Here is a 15,990-nt window from a genome sequence, read left to right as displayed (position 1 = left end):
TCACTTAGATTATAAGAATAAAAAGCATAACATTGTGCAGAAGGTGAAAGACTTGCTGTTCAAAGAGACTTGGGTGTGCTAGTACAAGGAACACAGATAGTTAGCATGCATGTGCAGCAAATCATTAGGAAGGCAAATACCCTGTTGTCTTTACTGCGAGGGGATTGGAGTACAGGAATAAAGAGATCTTGCAGAAATTGTCCAGAATTTTGGGGAGCGCACATCTGGAATACTGTATGCAGGTTAGATTTCCATGTTTTAGAAAGGATATGCTCACAATGGATTCTGTACAGCGAAGGGTCACTAAACTGGTACCTGAGATGAGAGGGTTGCCTATGATGAGGGACGGAGTAAATTGAGTTTAGCTTCCCTGGAGTTTGGAAGAGTGTGAGGCAATCTGATTGCAACATGCAAAATTCTGGAGTGATTTGATAGGACGGACACTGAGAGATTGTTCCCACTGGCCAAGGAATCTAAGACAGGGGGCCCATATTCTCAGGATAAGGGGCCGATCATTTAGGACTGGGACAAGAAGAAATTACTTCACTTAAAAGGGTTCTGAATCTTTGAAATTCTCGATCCCATTGCATTAGCTGCTCCATTGTTGAATATATTTCAGGCCGGGGTAGAGATATTTTTGGTATCTCTCAGGGAATTAAGCCATATGCAGAGCAGGCAGGAAAATGGAGCTAAAATCCAAGATCAGTCATGATCATGTTGAATGGTGGAGCAGGATCGATGGGCCAAATGGTCACTCCTGCTCCGATTCCTAGTGTTCTAGTGTTCAGGGCAGCTCACACTTAGTACTACACTATAGTATCAGCTGAGAAATGGGTTTAAGTCTCTTAAGTGAGGCTTGAACTCAGCACATTCCATCTCAGAGATTTTTTAAAAAGATTATTGTACCCAATTCATTTTTTCCAATTAAGGGGCAATTTAGCATGACCAATCCACCAACCCTGCACATCTTTGTGTTGTTGGGGTGAAACCCACGCAAACACGGGGAGAATGTGCAAACTCCACACGGGCAGTGACCCAGAGCCGGGATCAAACCTGGGACCTCGGTGCAGTGAGGCAGCAGCGCTAACCACTGCGCCACCGTGTTGCCCTCCATCTCAGAGATAAGAGTACTCCCACTGACCCAAGGTAGCAGAATATAGGTGCTCAACAAAACCTACCTCATGCTTAACAGTGATTGTCTGGAGAGCACTTTGAGATGTCCTGAGGTTGTGAACGGTGCTATATAAATGCAACTCTCTCCGAAGTCACATCTTCACAGGGAGAAACATAAATAAGTATGGAATATGGGACTGAGGGTGCTTGAGAAAGATTAACCTGGTGAGTGGGTCCTTTGGCACTAATGGAGGTTCTTCCAACACAGCTGACAAAACAACTGGACAGAGTATCGTCACAGCAGGAGCGAGAGTTTTAAATCCAAAACAGAGTGTCCAGCTGCTTCCTGTGAAATGTTTCTTCTCTCAGTCCATAGTCTGTATTCCATTTAAAGGCTCGTTTTCACTTTGTGCACCTTAAGAATGATTTGTTTTCCACCAATTTAGCAAGAAAATCAATAGATGCAACCAATGCAGCCGACACAAGCCACTTCGAAAAGGCCCGGCAGACATGTCAGAAAATCTCCAAACGAGACTCTGTCCAATACATACAGACTAAAAACGATCTCCACCATTACCAACTTACCAAAACCAATGGTAACTCTGAATGCGGGCCCACAATTGAAGGCCCACAGAAACAGGTATCAAAAACAATAGCCATCGCCTCTCCATATGAGGCAACAGTTGTGGAGGTGCAGGGTGAGGATTTTAATCTGGAGGAAATCATGAGTTTGATTGGGACTTCAAACCAGGAAATTTGTGAGTAGGTGAGGAAGGTGACTTGAACCCACCCACCTCTGCGCTTACCTTGGGAGCAGCAGTCAAACAGCAACAACTTCCTTACAATTATATAGCGTCTTGAACATAGTTCCCTGGCTCTTCAGAGGAGACACAAGGAGAATTTTTGGATAGGTGACTGGAACCTGGTCAAAGTGGTAATTTTAAGGAGCCTTTTGAGAGGCAACTTACTTTAATCATTATATGTTAATCATTCAGCTGGGGTAATTTTTCACCACCATTTTACAACTAACGCCACATCCAAGGGGCTGGTTTAGCTCACTGGACTAAATCGCTGGCTTTTAAAGTAGACCAAGCAGGCCAGCAGCATGGTTCGATTCCCGTACCAGCCTCCCCGGACAGGCGCCGGAATGTGGCGACTAGGGGCTTTTCACAGTAACTTCATTGAAGCCTACTCGTGACAATAAGCGATTTTCATTTCATTTCATTTCATGGGATTCCTGAGCCTCCTCAAACTCACCCAGTAAACAAGGTCAAAACGCTCGGGCAATTGAAGGGGCTTACTAACTGGGAAAACAACACTAAATACCCAATACTCACAGCTGCTTTCTTACCTCCTAGTGAGAAAGGGTGTTTGTTCACATGACATTTCGCTGGGAGTTTATAATTGTCAGTTGCATGAAGCCTTGGCCGCCTTACATTGTACCAGAGAAGGCCAAGGCCCATTGTGTCCGTGCTTTCTCTTCAGTTGGAACATCCCACTGTAATGGCACAGACACAATGGACTGACTGGCGTCTTTCTGTGCCCTAACTCTTTTGTGCTCTTTGGTTCTAACCTCAATCCTTTTGAGTGAGGTGATATCCCCTGTAACAATCAACCTCTGCATTTGATGGATTTCTTTGGCATTTTGTTTTGTAAAGTCAAAACTCTGGAGAATTCTGATTTCTAGACAGCTCGCCAATGCTTCCTTAAAGGGGAGGGGGGGACAACTGTTGGGTTTTGCTCTGTTTAAAGACAATGTCCTTCTTGTAACCTTTGACTCCTGTTTGGCTCATCAGGTGTGTTGCAGGCCTGCTGTGTGTTCACATCCTTTGAGGTGAATTGAACCAGCGGGATGCGCACCAGAGGGAAAACAGCCCTCACTACTGCCACTGCAGCAGAATGAATCGTCCTTCAGCCTTGAATACATCGCAAACTACCAGAGATGATGTTGTCGGGTTCCCAAGTGTCTGAGTCCCTCATGGAGCAGTAGAGTCTCTCAGTGCCCCCAGGGGGCAGCAGCAACAACTTAATTTCATTTATATAGCTCCTTTAACACGCTAAAATGTCCAAAGGCGCTTCACAGGAGCAATTGGAAATGTGATACTGAGCCGCAGCAGGGAAGGTTTGGAGGCTGGCTTGGTTGATAAGGAGGAGGAGAAAGAGGTGGAGAGGTTGACGGAGAGAATTCTGGAGCTTAGGAAGCTGAAATGGTGGCGTGATGAGAATCAGGAATGCTCAAAGCGGCCGGATTTGGAGGAGAGTGAACATTTTGGAAGGTTGTGGTGCTGGAGGAGATTACAGAAATAGTGGAGGGTGGGGTTTGAAAACATGCGTGAGAATTTTTAAATCAAGCCTTTGCTAGGCCAGAGGACAATGTAGGTCAGCGAGCACAGGGGTGATAGGTGAACAGCACCTGGTGTGCGTTAGGATGCAATAGCAGAGAAGCATTAGAAATGCTATATATGGACTTCCGGTGGCGGCGATGTCCGAGTGAGCCGCACATTCGGTGGGTTCTCACTCCGGCGGGGCGGAACAGCTGATTCCCCGCGATAGCGGGACCACGGGGGCGGCAGGAAAGCTGCCGTGAAAGAAGAGGAGAGCGAGCTGCAGCAAATGGAAGTGTGGGAGGCCAGCAGGTGAGGAAGAAAGAGAGAGAGACGGAGGCAAGGAGGAAGCTGACCTGAAGGGTAAGATGGCGGACCCACGGACCTTCCTTCCTCCAGGACAAAGAAAAAAAGTTTGGAGTTGCTGAGGAGGGACAGCTTGGACCCACTTCAGATGCCCAGGAGGGGAAAAATTTAAGGAGCTGGGCAAAGGAAAGCGGCAGCGAAGGCGCTGAGGAGCGGGCTGCGGCACATGGAACAGCGGGATTCCAGAAGGCAGAAGAAGAAGGAGAAAAAGGGACAGAGACAAGGACCGGAAGAAAATTACCTGGGACCTAAGATGGCGGACACACGGACCCCGGACTCAGTAATCCAGCTGGCGCTGGATAACATGCTCCAGGTAATGAAGTCCAGTTTTGAAGCGCTGAAGCGGGACAGCTTGGACCCAATCCAAAAAGCGGTGGATCAGCTGAACCAGAGGCTGGACGCCCAGGATGTTAAAGTTAAGGAGCTGGGAGAGGCGGTGGAGGAGCAGGCGGATGCGCAAACGGTTGCAGCGCTAGAAGTGGATGGCCTGAAAGAGCGGCAGAGAAGACTGCTGGACAGAGTGGAGCAGCTGGAGAATAGAGTCCGCAGGAACAATCTGAGGATGGTCGGCCTCCCGGAGGGGGCTGAGGGAGCTGATGCTGCAGCGTTTGTAGCAGACCTGCTGAAGCAGCTGATGGGGGCCGAAGCCTTTCCGCTACCGCTGGAGCTGGAGGGGGCACACAGAGTGCAGGCAAGGCAGGGGCGGCCGGGCGGACCCCCCCCGCCTGATGGTGATTAGGTTCCACAGGTTCGTGGACAAGGAGCGGGTGCTGCAGTGGGCAAAGAGCGCCAGGAGCAGCACGTGGAACAACAGTGTTCTCCGCATTTATCAGGACCTAAGCCAGGAGGTGGCTCGGCGGCGAGCAGCCTTTAAGAATGTCAAGGAGGTGCTGTTCAAGAAGCACATGAAGTTTGGTCTGCTGTTCCCAGCTCGGCTATGGGTCACGCACCAGGGTCAACACCACTACTTCTCCGAGCCCGAAGAAGCGATGGATTTTGTGAGGGACCTGGGGCTGGTCCCGAAAGGAGGCCCCAAGGACGCGAGTTAGGGCCCGAGGATTTCTGTGGGAAGGAACGCCGAATGTGCCTGGACTGCTGCTCAATGGTTTGCTGGGCCAAAGGGGCCAAGCGGAACATTTGAGACTCTTTCCTTTGTTCATGGACATTTATGTGCTTTTTCTCTTTTTTCTGTGGTTTTTTCTTTTTGTTTTTGTTTTTTCCTGCTTGGGCTTTTTGTGCAGCTCGCGGAAGACACTGGAGCCGGCTTGCCCCAGTGGGTGGGCAGGAGGACGGGGAAACAAGGGGAATGGGACAGGAAGGCCCCGGAGTGTTGAGTCACCGGGCTAGCAGATTGGCTAGTCAAGGAAGTCAGATGGGGGGGGAAGTTACAGCCAGTAGATGGCAGGGGTGGGGGTATCGGGGGATGGGGTTAGGGGAGGGGGGGGTTGTTCTGCTGACGGGAGAGGGACTTGAAATAGGCACTGGAAAGGAGGTCGAGGGTGGCGGCAGCCAAAGGGCGGGCCAGGAATGGCGCGACGCACGGGTCAGGGGCCGACCCGAGAAAGGCTATGGCTGACCGGCGGGGTGGGGGGGTGGGATGTGCCCCCCGACCAGGCTGATCACCTGGAACGTCAAGGGACTGAATGGGCCGGTTAAGAGGGCGCGGGTGTTCGCGCACTTGCGGGCCCTGAGGGCGGACGTAATTATGTTGCAGGAGACACATCTGAAAGTGTCAGACCAGACCAGGCTAAGGAAGGGCTGGATTAGCCAGGTCTTCCACTCGGACTTGGACTCGAAGTCCAGAGGGGTGGCAATCATGATCAACAAGCGCGTGCAATTTGAGGCAGAGGGCATATCCGCAGACAGCGGGGGCAGATACCTGATGGTACGGGGCAGACTGGAGGGGAGAAGAGTGGTGCTGGTGAATATATATGCCCCGAACTGGGATGACGTGGACTTCATTAAAAGAGTGCTGGGGAAGATCCCGGACTTGGATTCTCGCAGGCTAATAATGGGAGGGGACTTTAACATGGTCCTTGACCCGACTTTGGATCGGTCGTGTCCCAGAACGGGTAGACTCTCAGCAATGGCAAGGGAGCTGAAAGGGTTTATGGAGCAAATGGGGGCAGTGGACCCCTGGAGAGAGGGACAGCCAACAGGAAGGGGCTACTCGTTTTACTCGCACGTCCATAAAGTATATTCCAGGATAGATTTCTATGTAATAAGCAGGGACTGTATGGGGGAGGTAAAGAACACGGAATACTCAGCAATTACCATTTCAGACCATGCCCCGCATTGGGTGGACCTGCAGTTCGGGGGAGCGAGTTATCAACGCCCGCAATGGAGGCTAGATGTGGGACTGCTGTCGGAGGAGGGGATCTGCGAGAGGCTTCAGAAATGTATAAAAAATTACCTGCAGGTGAATGACACTGGGGAGGTCTCAGCGGCGACCGTGTGGGAGGCGCTAAAGGCAGTAGTGCGGGGGGAGCTGATTTCAATTGGGGCCCACAGAGCCAAGGCAGACCGGGCAGAGATGGATAGATTGGTCAGGGAATTGGGTCGGATAGATGAAGAGCACGCGGAGTCCCCGGGGGAGGTTTTACTCAGGGAAAGGCAGAGGCTACAGGCGGAACTGGGGGCACTATCCACGAGCAGGGCCGTGGAACAGCTTAGGAAGGCGAGGGGAGTGGTGTACGAGTATGGGGAAAAGGCTAGCAGACTGTTAGCGCAGCAACTCAGGAGGAGGGAGGCGGCCAGGGAAATAGGTAGAGTGAGGGACGAGGGGGGGCGCAAAGTGGAGGATCCGGCAGAATTGAATAGGGTATTCCGGGACTTCTATCGTAAGCTGTATACTTCGGAGCCGCCGGAAGAACCGGAGGGGATGAAAAGGTTTCTGGACGGGTTAACATTCCCAACAGTTGGGGGGGGGGGGGGGGGGGCGAGTGGAAGAGCTGGGGGCCCCGATTAGAGTAGAGGAGGTATTGGGGGGCCTAAAGGCCATGCAGTCGGGGAAGTCCCCGGGGCCGGATGGATACCCAGTAGAGTTTTATAGGAAGTTCTCTGAGTTGGTGGGCCCGGTCTTGGCGAGGGTTTTCAATGAGGCAAGGGACAGAGGGACCCTGCCGCCGACAATGTCACAAGCCACCATATCTCTGATATTGAAGCGGGGTAAAGACCCGGAGGTGTGCGGGTCCTACAGGCCAATCTCCCTGATTAATGTAGACGCCAAGCTCCTGGCAAAGGTACTGGCGGGTAGAATGGAGGACTGTGTACCGGAGGTGATTGGGGAGGATCAAACGGGGTTCGTGAAAGGTAGGCAGCTGGCGGCCAATCTGAGGAGATTGCTCAATGTGATAATGATGCCCCCGGCGGGTAGAGAGGTGGAGGTAGTGGTGGCAATGGACGCCGAGAAGGCCTTTGACCGGGTGGAATGGGACTATCTATGGGAGGTGCTCGGACGGTTTGAGTTCGGGGAGGGATTGGTGGATTGGATCAAATTATTATATCAGGCCCCGAGGGCCAGCGTCAGGACCAACAGAGAAGTGTCGGAGTACTTTAGGTTGTACCGAGGGACCAGGCAGGGCTGCCCGCTCTCCCCGCTGCTGTTTGCGCTGGCCATAGAGCCGCTGGCGATTGCGCTGAGAGCCGCAGAGGGTTGGAAGGGGATGGTGAGGGGCGGGGTTGAACACAGGGTTTCTCTTTATGCAGACGACCTGCTCCTGTACGTGTCGGACCCAGTGGCCGGGATGGGAACTATACTGGGAATGCTGAGGGAGTTCGGCCAGTTCTCAGGATACAAATTAAATACGGTCAAGAGTGAAATGTTTGTGGTCCAGGCAAGGGGCCAGGAGAACAGATTGAGAGGGCTACCGTTTAGGCTAGTTGAGGAAAATTTCCGGTATTTGGGAATCCAGGTGGCACAGAGACTGGGGCAGGCTGCATAAGTTAAATTTGGCCAGGGTGGTGGAGCAAATGAAGGGAGAGTTTCGGAGATGGGATGCACTCCCGCTGTCGCTGGCAGGGAGGGTGCAGACTGTAAAGATGACAATCCTCCCTCGATTTTTGTTTATTTTTCAGTGCCTCCCGATCTTTATCCCACAGTCCTTCTTCAAAAGAGTTAACGGGCTGATCATGAGCTTTGTCTGGGCTGGGAAAGTCTCCGCGGGTGAAGAAGGCGATGTTGGAGAGGAACCGCAGCGAGGGAGGGCTGGCTTTGCCGAGTCTGGTCAATTATTACTGGGCGGCCAACATCGCTATGATAAGGAAGTGGATGGTGGGTACGGGGTCTATTTGGGAGCGGGTGGAGGCGGCTTCGTGCAGGGGCTCCAGTTTGGAAGCCCTGGTCACGGCTCCTCTACCGCTGCCGCCGGCCAAGTACACCACCAGCCCGGTAGTGGTGGCGACCCTGCGGATATGGGGCCAGTGGAGGAGGCATGTGGGGGAGATGGGGGCGTCTGTCTGGGCGCCAATCTGCGACAACCATCGGTTTGCCCCCGGCAGAATGGATGGGGGGTTCCGAGTATGGCGGCGAGCAGGGGCGGGAAGGGTGGGTGATATGTTCCTGGAAGGGAGCATCGCGAGTTTGAGGAGCTTGGAGGAGAAATTTGGGTTGGTAAGGGGAAATGATTTTAGATACTTACAGTTGCGGGACTTTGTTCGTAGACAGGTCCCATCTTTCCCGCGCCTCCCGCCAATGGGGATCCTAGACAGAATAGACTCTGGGAGGAACGAAGGGGAGGGTAGAGTCTCGGGTATTTATAAGGTGCTCATGAGGGAGGAAGGGTCCCAGACAGAGGAACTGAAACTTAAATGGGAGAAGGAGATAGGCGGGGAAATGGAGGATGGGCTGTGGGCAGAGGCCCTGAGTAGGGTAAACTCGACCGCGACATGTGCTAGGCTCGAGCTGATCCAATTTAAGGTCGTTCACCGGGCCCATATGACGGTGGCTCGGATGAGCAAATTTTTCGGGATAGAGGACAAATGCGCTAGGTGCGCGGGAGGACCAGCGAACCATGTTCACATGTTCTGGGCATGCCCTGAGCTGAGGGGGTACTGGGAGGGATTTGCGGGGGTCATGTCCCAGGTGCTAAAAACAAGGGTGGTGATGAGTCCAGGGGTGGCAATTTTTGGGGTTTCGGAAGACCCGGGCTTCCAGGGGGAGAAAGAGGCCGATGTGTTGGCCTTTGCTTCCCTGATAGCCCGGCGACGAATATTATTGGCGTGGAGGGGCTCGAAGCCCCCGAAGACTGAGTGGTGGCTTGCGGACATGTCGAGTTTCCTGGGGATGGAAAAAATTAAGTTTGCCTTGAGGGGATCTGTGCAGGGGTTCACCCGGAGGTGGCACCCATTTATTGACTTCTTTGCGGGAGAGTGAGCGTCAGCAGTGGGGTGGGGGGAGGGTGGGGGGGGGGGTAGAGTGAGAGGGAAAATATGGCGGGTAGTACCGGTGGGAGGGGAGCGGGCTTGTGCAATATGTTACGGTGGAAGTATTGAAAGTATGTGGATGTTTGCACATTTTTGCCTTTTTTGCTTCCTTTCTGATGATGTCTGTAACGGTTTATAAAGCCAAAAACTACCTCAATAAAATTGTTTATTAAAAAAAAAAGAAATGCTATATATGGGGGAGGACTGGCATGACATGGTCTGAGATACAGCAGCACATACGATTCATATCACTGGCCTGTCCAGGCCCCAGCAACAAGGGATAGCTTACTGGCCAAAAATGCAGTTCCCAAACACACGAATAGCAAACAACGATACATGCAGAAAACTACGGTTGCCTACTCTGGGTGGCTGTTTTCCTGGAGATTGATACACATGGCCACCAACCTATAATTGGCCCAGTCAATCAGCATTTTCTCCTCCTCGCCAATGATTTAATCACTAATAAACTAAAGAATTCAAAGAAAATGAGAGCAACAAACACCTTCTTTAATGGTCCTGTAATTTTATCCATTTACTCCTAGCAATATCCAGAAAATTAAACCTCAATTGCTGGAGACTCTAGGACAATCCTGAAGAGCTGGGAACCAATGTTTCCGTAAAATGTTATATTAATAATAATATTTATTAGTGTTGCAATGAGGCTTACATTAACGCAGCAATAAAAATCCCCTAGTCGCCACACTGCTGCGCCTGTTTGGGTCCACTGAGGGAGACGTCTGAACGTCCAATTCACCTAACAAGCACGTCTTTGGACTGTGGGAGGAAACTGGAGCACCCGGAGGAAACCCACGCACATGGAGGACGTGCAGACTCCACGCTGACAGTGGCCCAAGCCGGAAATCGAACCCGGGACCCTGGCGCTGTGAAGCAGCAGTGCTAACCACTGTGCTGCCGTGCTTGCTCAGGCACCTTTTACAATTCACTGCACTTGCCTTTTTTGCGGAGCCCTGCTCAAATATTTAACACAAAGTACCTAACTGTCCCTTTCGAGTAGGTTCCAGTGGGAACCTTATTGTCAGTCCCAGTGGGAACCAGATCTGGAGCCCATCCCAGGCTCGGCCTCCTCTGTCTTCAGGCATCTCTGGTTTAACGGTTGTGTGAGGCCCCTGACTGTAGCTCAGCAGGCTCCTAGTTTGACACACTAAGGTCCCTGGGATAGTCAGAATGGATCGTTTCTTGTGTGATCCCGTCACACATTTTTCTCATCCGGGAATCGGTTCACAATCAGAGCACAGCCACATTCCCTTTGAAGGAATGCCATTCCCTAAGTAAGACTATTATATTTCACCTTATAAGCTTTTGGTGAGGGACATGAGCAGAATGTGGAGAGAGAACTCGGGAGGGCATGTTCTGACTTGGGGAGATTAGCTGGCTGTTTGTATTGAGATTGGCAGTACAGCTCGTTCCCTGTGCTGACTCATCCCTTTTGGAAGGAGCAAACTGAAATCTTTAACAAATATTTGTATCGCACACAAGAGCAAACTGATAGCTCCCCGCCCAATCCGAAGAGCTGTCAGGAGGTAAACAAGACCTTTAACACAGATTCTAGCCAAAGCCAGAATATGGATGGTGTTGAAGGAGCTGGCCTTCTCTCAGGCTATCATTTTGTTAGTTTGTTTGCTTTAATTTCTTTCCCTTTCATGTTTTACTTTGAGACATGAACCAACACAGACTGGATGGGCTGAATGGCCTCCAGGGCCATAACTCACATCCTTTTCTCAAGTGGAGGATTGCTTTCTGGGGGTGCTGACCCACCAGCATTGTCTTGTCCTCTCCAGGAATTAGCTTCCTGAGCACAGCTGTTAAAAAAAAACTTGAGGGAAATTTACAATGGTATTAAAACTGATTGCACAGGTTTTCTCCCCTGTTTCCATTGAACACTTCTGTCCATTCATTCTAAAGATATTGGAGATGGAAAAGTGGCAGCTTGACAGGGAGGGTGGTTGGGCGCAAGAGGTCATGTTATGAAACATTGAGGGAAATGTCTGGGTAGGTTTGCACCCTGGCACTCTTCCCAGCAACATAATTCAGCACCCCCCGGGTCTTCCTGGGTCACCAAATCTCCGAAGTACAAGGGTGAGCCCGGCCCCCCGCCCCACGATCGTCACCAAAGACCACCTAATTAGAGAGACCCCCAGTGGAGACTTCCTAATTAGAGAGAGCCTCACCAGAAACCCCCTAATTAGAGAAACCCCTGCCTCGAAGCCCCCCATAAGAGAGACCCCTGCCTCGAAGCCCTCCATAAGAGAGATTCTGACTCGAAACCCCCCATAAGAGAGATCCTGCCTGGAAGCCACTCTGCATTGTTTCATTCATTTCCTTTCACACTTGAGTAGCATTGAAGTAGTCAGCTATGAAACTAACCGCAATATTTATAAACATCTAGCTATGAGTGACAGCTCCTGGACCACATCAAAGACAGTTAAGTGCTTTTTGTTACTTGCACAGCTGGGTACTTCAAAGCTACTCAAGCATGAAGAGAGATAAATGAAAAAATGCAGACAGCTAGGTGTGTGGAAGCTGTCAATCGTAGCCTAGTGAAAGCAATTTCACAGAGAAATGAATGAAATGCTTGCAGATGAAAGACCTCAGAGAATTTAACTCCAGCTGACTGGTTTTGTACTTCCAGGAATTGACAGGTGCTGCTTCCTCTGCCTGAGCCAGCAGGTGAATTGCACAGGTGAGTTTTAAAGCAGAAATTTAGAGAGGATGTGAGGAAAAATCGTTTCACCCAGAGGGTCTGGAACACACTGCCTGGACTGGTGGAGGCAGAGACCCTCATAACAGTTAAGAAGTATTTAAATGTGAACTTCCAATGCCAAGGCTATGGGCCAAGTGCTGGGAAATGGGATTAGAATACTTAGGTGGGGCGGCACAGTGGCTCAGTGGTTAGCACTGCTGCTTCACGGCGCCGAGTACCCAGATTCGATCCCTGCCCTGGGTCACTGTCCATGAGGAGTTTGCACATTCTCCAAAAATAATTGGGTCCTCTACATTTATATTTTAAAAAGGCAAAGGGGAGACAGAGAGCATAGAGTGAGATTGAGACTCCAAACGCCTTTCATTATTCCTTCCATGCTGGCCAGAGGGTTTGAGATGGCAAGGAGCAGGTTTTCCGTGTAGAGAAAGGGAAATGTGGGAGGCCTGGCTCTCCTGAGTTCTTCCACTGAGCGGCCACTGCAGAAAGAGTACGGGAATAGGGCAAGGAACGGGGAACGGAGTGGGTGAGGATGGAGGAGAGTCCCTGCGCAGAGGCATCCCTCTGAGCGCTAGCCACAAGTCTTCCCCCCCCCCCCCCCCATCATCTGCAATAATCAGATATAATTAAAGGCTTGCAGATCAACCATCTGTGGCACAGTAGCACATGGATACATAGATGCATAGAAGATAGGAGCAGGAGGAGGCCTTTTGGCCCTTGCAGCCTGCTCCGCCATATATTCAAAGTTTTAGCATCAATTACTTCCTGTGGTAATGAATTCTACAGGCTCACCACTCTTTGTGTGAAGAAATGTTCCCCTTATCTCTGTCCGAAATTGTTTACCCTGAATCCTCAGACTGTGACCCCTGGTTCTGGACACACCCACCATTGGTAACATATTCCCTGCATCCGTGGATCGGAAGAGTGTGTGAAAGCTATTCACCAACTTATTTCAAGACCTGTTCTTGGCCAGTAACCAATAAGGTAGTTGGGGCGGAGACACAGTGGAAGTCACGTGACAATGAAGAGAAAGAAAGAGGGTTGAGGGCACAAGGGGGGAGATGGGCGAACAAATGCACCCAAAAGGAACACAGAAGCGAAGCAGAAGGAAGGGAAACTATAAGAGACCAGAGGCGCGATTCTCCGCTCCCCACGCCAGGTGGGAGAATCACGGGAGGGCCGGGCGACTCAACGGCACGCTGCCCTGGCACCGCCCGCGATTCTCCCACACCCCGCTCGGATGAATCGCCGCTCGCCGTTTTTCACGGTGAGCGGCGATTCTCCGGCCCAATGGGCCGAGCGGCCTGAAGTTCCCGATCGGTTCACGACGGCGGCAACTACGCCTGGTCGCTGCCATCGTGAACATGCCGCCAAATCTTCGTTTGTGGCTTGTGGGGGGCAGAGAGGGGAGTGAGCACCACGGCCGTGCTCGGAAGGGGACTGGCCCGCGATCGGTGCCCACCGATCGTCGGGCAGGCATCTCCAAGGGACGCACTCTTTCCCCTCTGCCGCCCCGCAAGATCAAGCCGCCACGTCTTGCTGGGCAGCGGAGGGGAAGACAGCAACCGCGCATGTGCGGGTTGGAGCCGTCAGCCGTCGTGATGTCAGCCGCGCATGCGCGGGTTGGTGCCGGCCAACCTGCGCATGCGCGGCTGACGTCACTTAGGCGCCGCCGTAGCATCATTCTCGGTGTGCCGCCTTGACGCAAGTGTCAAGGCCCGGCAGCCGATATTTACGGAGCGCCGCTCCTAGCCCCCTGGGGGGGGGGGGGGGTGAATAGGGAGCGAGGAGCGGCCTCCGAGGCCAGTTGTGAAACTCGACCAGAGTTCACGACGGCCTTCCCGATGCCGCGCGGGAGCGGAGAATTCCGCCCCAGTTTACTGGCAAAATTAATGCCTGAACCACAATGTCCATAAACCACAGTAAATATGTGTTCTTGTCAAGCCTGGCAATGTAAAGTCTGCAAGTGAAGCATTTTCGTTAAGGGGGTGGCTATTGTTACAGTTGTCGGCTGAAACTTCCTCATGCTGGTATGTGTGTTGGTCTTGTTTGGCCCTGTGGATTTGTGATATAAAATGTTAAAAGCTCAATAAAAAATATTTTCAAAAAAATGCCTGTGAAAACAAATGGAACAAGAGCTTCTGTTCTGTTCTTGGGTTCTATGAGAGGTCACTGACCTGAAACATTGGGCACGATTTAACCACTGTGTTGCACCCGGTGTGAACTGGAGACGCCAATTAAATGGCGGGAAATGCTGAAATCAAGATTCGCGGCAGGCACCTATCAGTTTACTGTCTAACCAGCCCACTCCCGAAGGTGAGTTCCGTCTCACCCCCAAATATGGCGATCATATCATTCACCCCAATTTGCATTCATTTCCATCTTGGTCGCCGATCCTGGGGATAGGACCGAGGTGGGCCCAGGACTAGTTTGGGGGTCCATGCCGTCCACACACACATTCAATGTGCCGGTGGGCTCGGAACCAGACTGCGGCTACCCGGAGGAGGACAGATGCTCGGTGTCAGGCACGGAGGAGGATTGTGCAACGAGGCACCGAGTTACCCCTCATCATCCCAGGGAAACTCTAGGATTTTCTTGGAATTGATCACGGCCGCCCAGACCAAGTATGGCCAGCCCTTGACCGGTAGTTGGATCTGGAGCTGCTTCTGAGGTCCACCTGAGCCTATGCTAAGGAATTGTGGGATGTGGTGTCCCACAAGGGGCAAGTGGTGTCAGCTTGTTGGTTTCTTCACTGAGCCCCTGAGGGAGTGGAGGGGCAAGAGCTCCTCTGCTCCCTCTGCGACTAAATAAGGTGATGGTGGCACATTACTGTTGACATGAACCATATCCAGCCAGCAGGGACATGCTCCAGATTCCAGAATTCTTCTGTCCTCCGAGACGGGATGAATGTGTGTGCTTCCTGCAAGAAACCCACACCGGCCTGGGAGATGAAGCAAGGTGGCTCCTGGAGTGGCAAGGAGGGGTCTACATGAGTCACCAGACCTCATTTTTAGGCAGGGTGGCTATCCTGTTGGCCCAGCATTTTCAGCCAGCAATCCTGAGGGTCAAGGAGCCAGTGCCAGGCCGGCTGCTGTACCTAACGGTCCATCAGAGCGATGTGGTGCTTCACTTTGTGAATGTCTACACACTCCAATCTGGCCAAGCGACTTTCTTTGACATAGTGTCCACTCTTCTTGGCGCCATCGCCGTGGGCGAGTGCATCATCCTCGGGTGGGGGGTAGACTTTAATTGCAGCTTCAGGCCCAAACACCATCTTGGTCTTCGGCGGAGCTCGCCAGCGGTGGTGAGGTTGAAACGCCTGCTCGGGATATTCGACTTGGTAGACATCTGGAGAACTCTCCATCCTAACTCCAGTGTGTTCACATTAGTAAGGCCTGGAGTCGGAGCACCCAGAATAGACCACCTTTACATTTCCAAGGCATACCTGCCCAGCATTCCGACGGCCTCTGTGCAGCAGGTGCTGTGCTCGGATCACTGCCTGGAGTGGGTGGGGCTCGCCCCATCTCACGCTCAGACACAGTCTGCGTATTGCCACTTTTACAACCTGCTGCTGGAGGATGAGCGGTCCCTGATCTCGTTTTGTCACTTCTATGCCGGCTGGAGAAGGAAGCAGGGAGGCTTTCCCTCTTTGAGGCTATGGTGGGACATGGACAAGACTCACGTCCATGCCTCTGTCAGGGGTACGTGAAGGGGTTGACAGTGAGGCGGAGATCTAGGATCGAGGAATTGGCAAAAGGAATTGGCTCACCCTGGAGTCACGCCTTTCTCAGCACGATGAGGAACCGGCCCTGCGGCCTGGTGTACAGAGAGACGAAGGGCGTGCTGCAGGACCTGAAACACAATGGATCTCATGGCCCGTACATAAGGTTGCGAACCGAATCCTTATGGATATGGACCACGGCACCCCCTTCTTCTGCTCGCTAGGAAAAGGGTTCAGGGTCCGTCAGTAGCTCTTTACATAGGCACAGACATAGAATTTACAGTGCAAACGAGACCATTCGGCCCATTAAGTCTGCATCGGCC

This window comes from Scyliorhinus canicula, chromosome 7, assembly GCF_902713615.1.
Source record: "Scyliorhinus canicula chromosome 7, sScyCan1.1, whole genome shotgun sequence".
In the NCBI taxonomy this organism is placed as follows: Eukaryota; Metazoa; Chordata; class Chondrichthyes; order Carcharhiniformes; family Scyliorhinidae; genus Scyliorhinus; species Scyliorhinus canicula.
The sequence above is the reverse complement of the archived record's forward strand: the minus strand, read 5'-3'. Positions refer to the sequence as shown.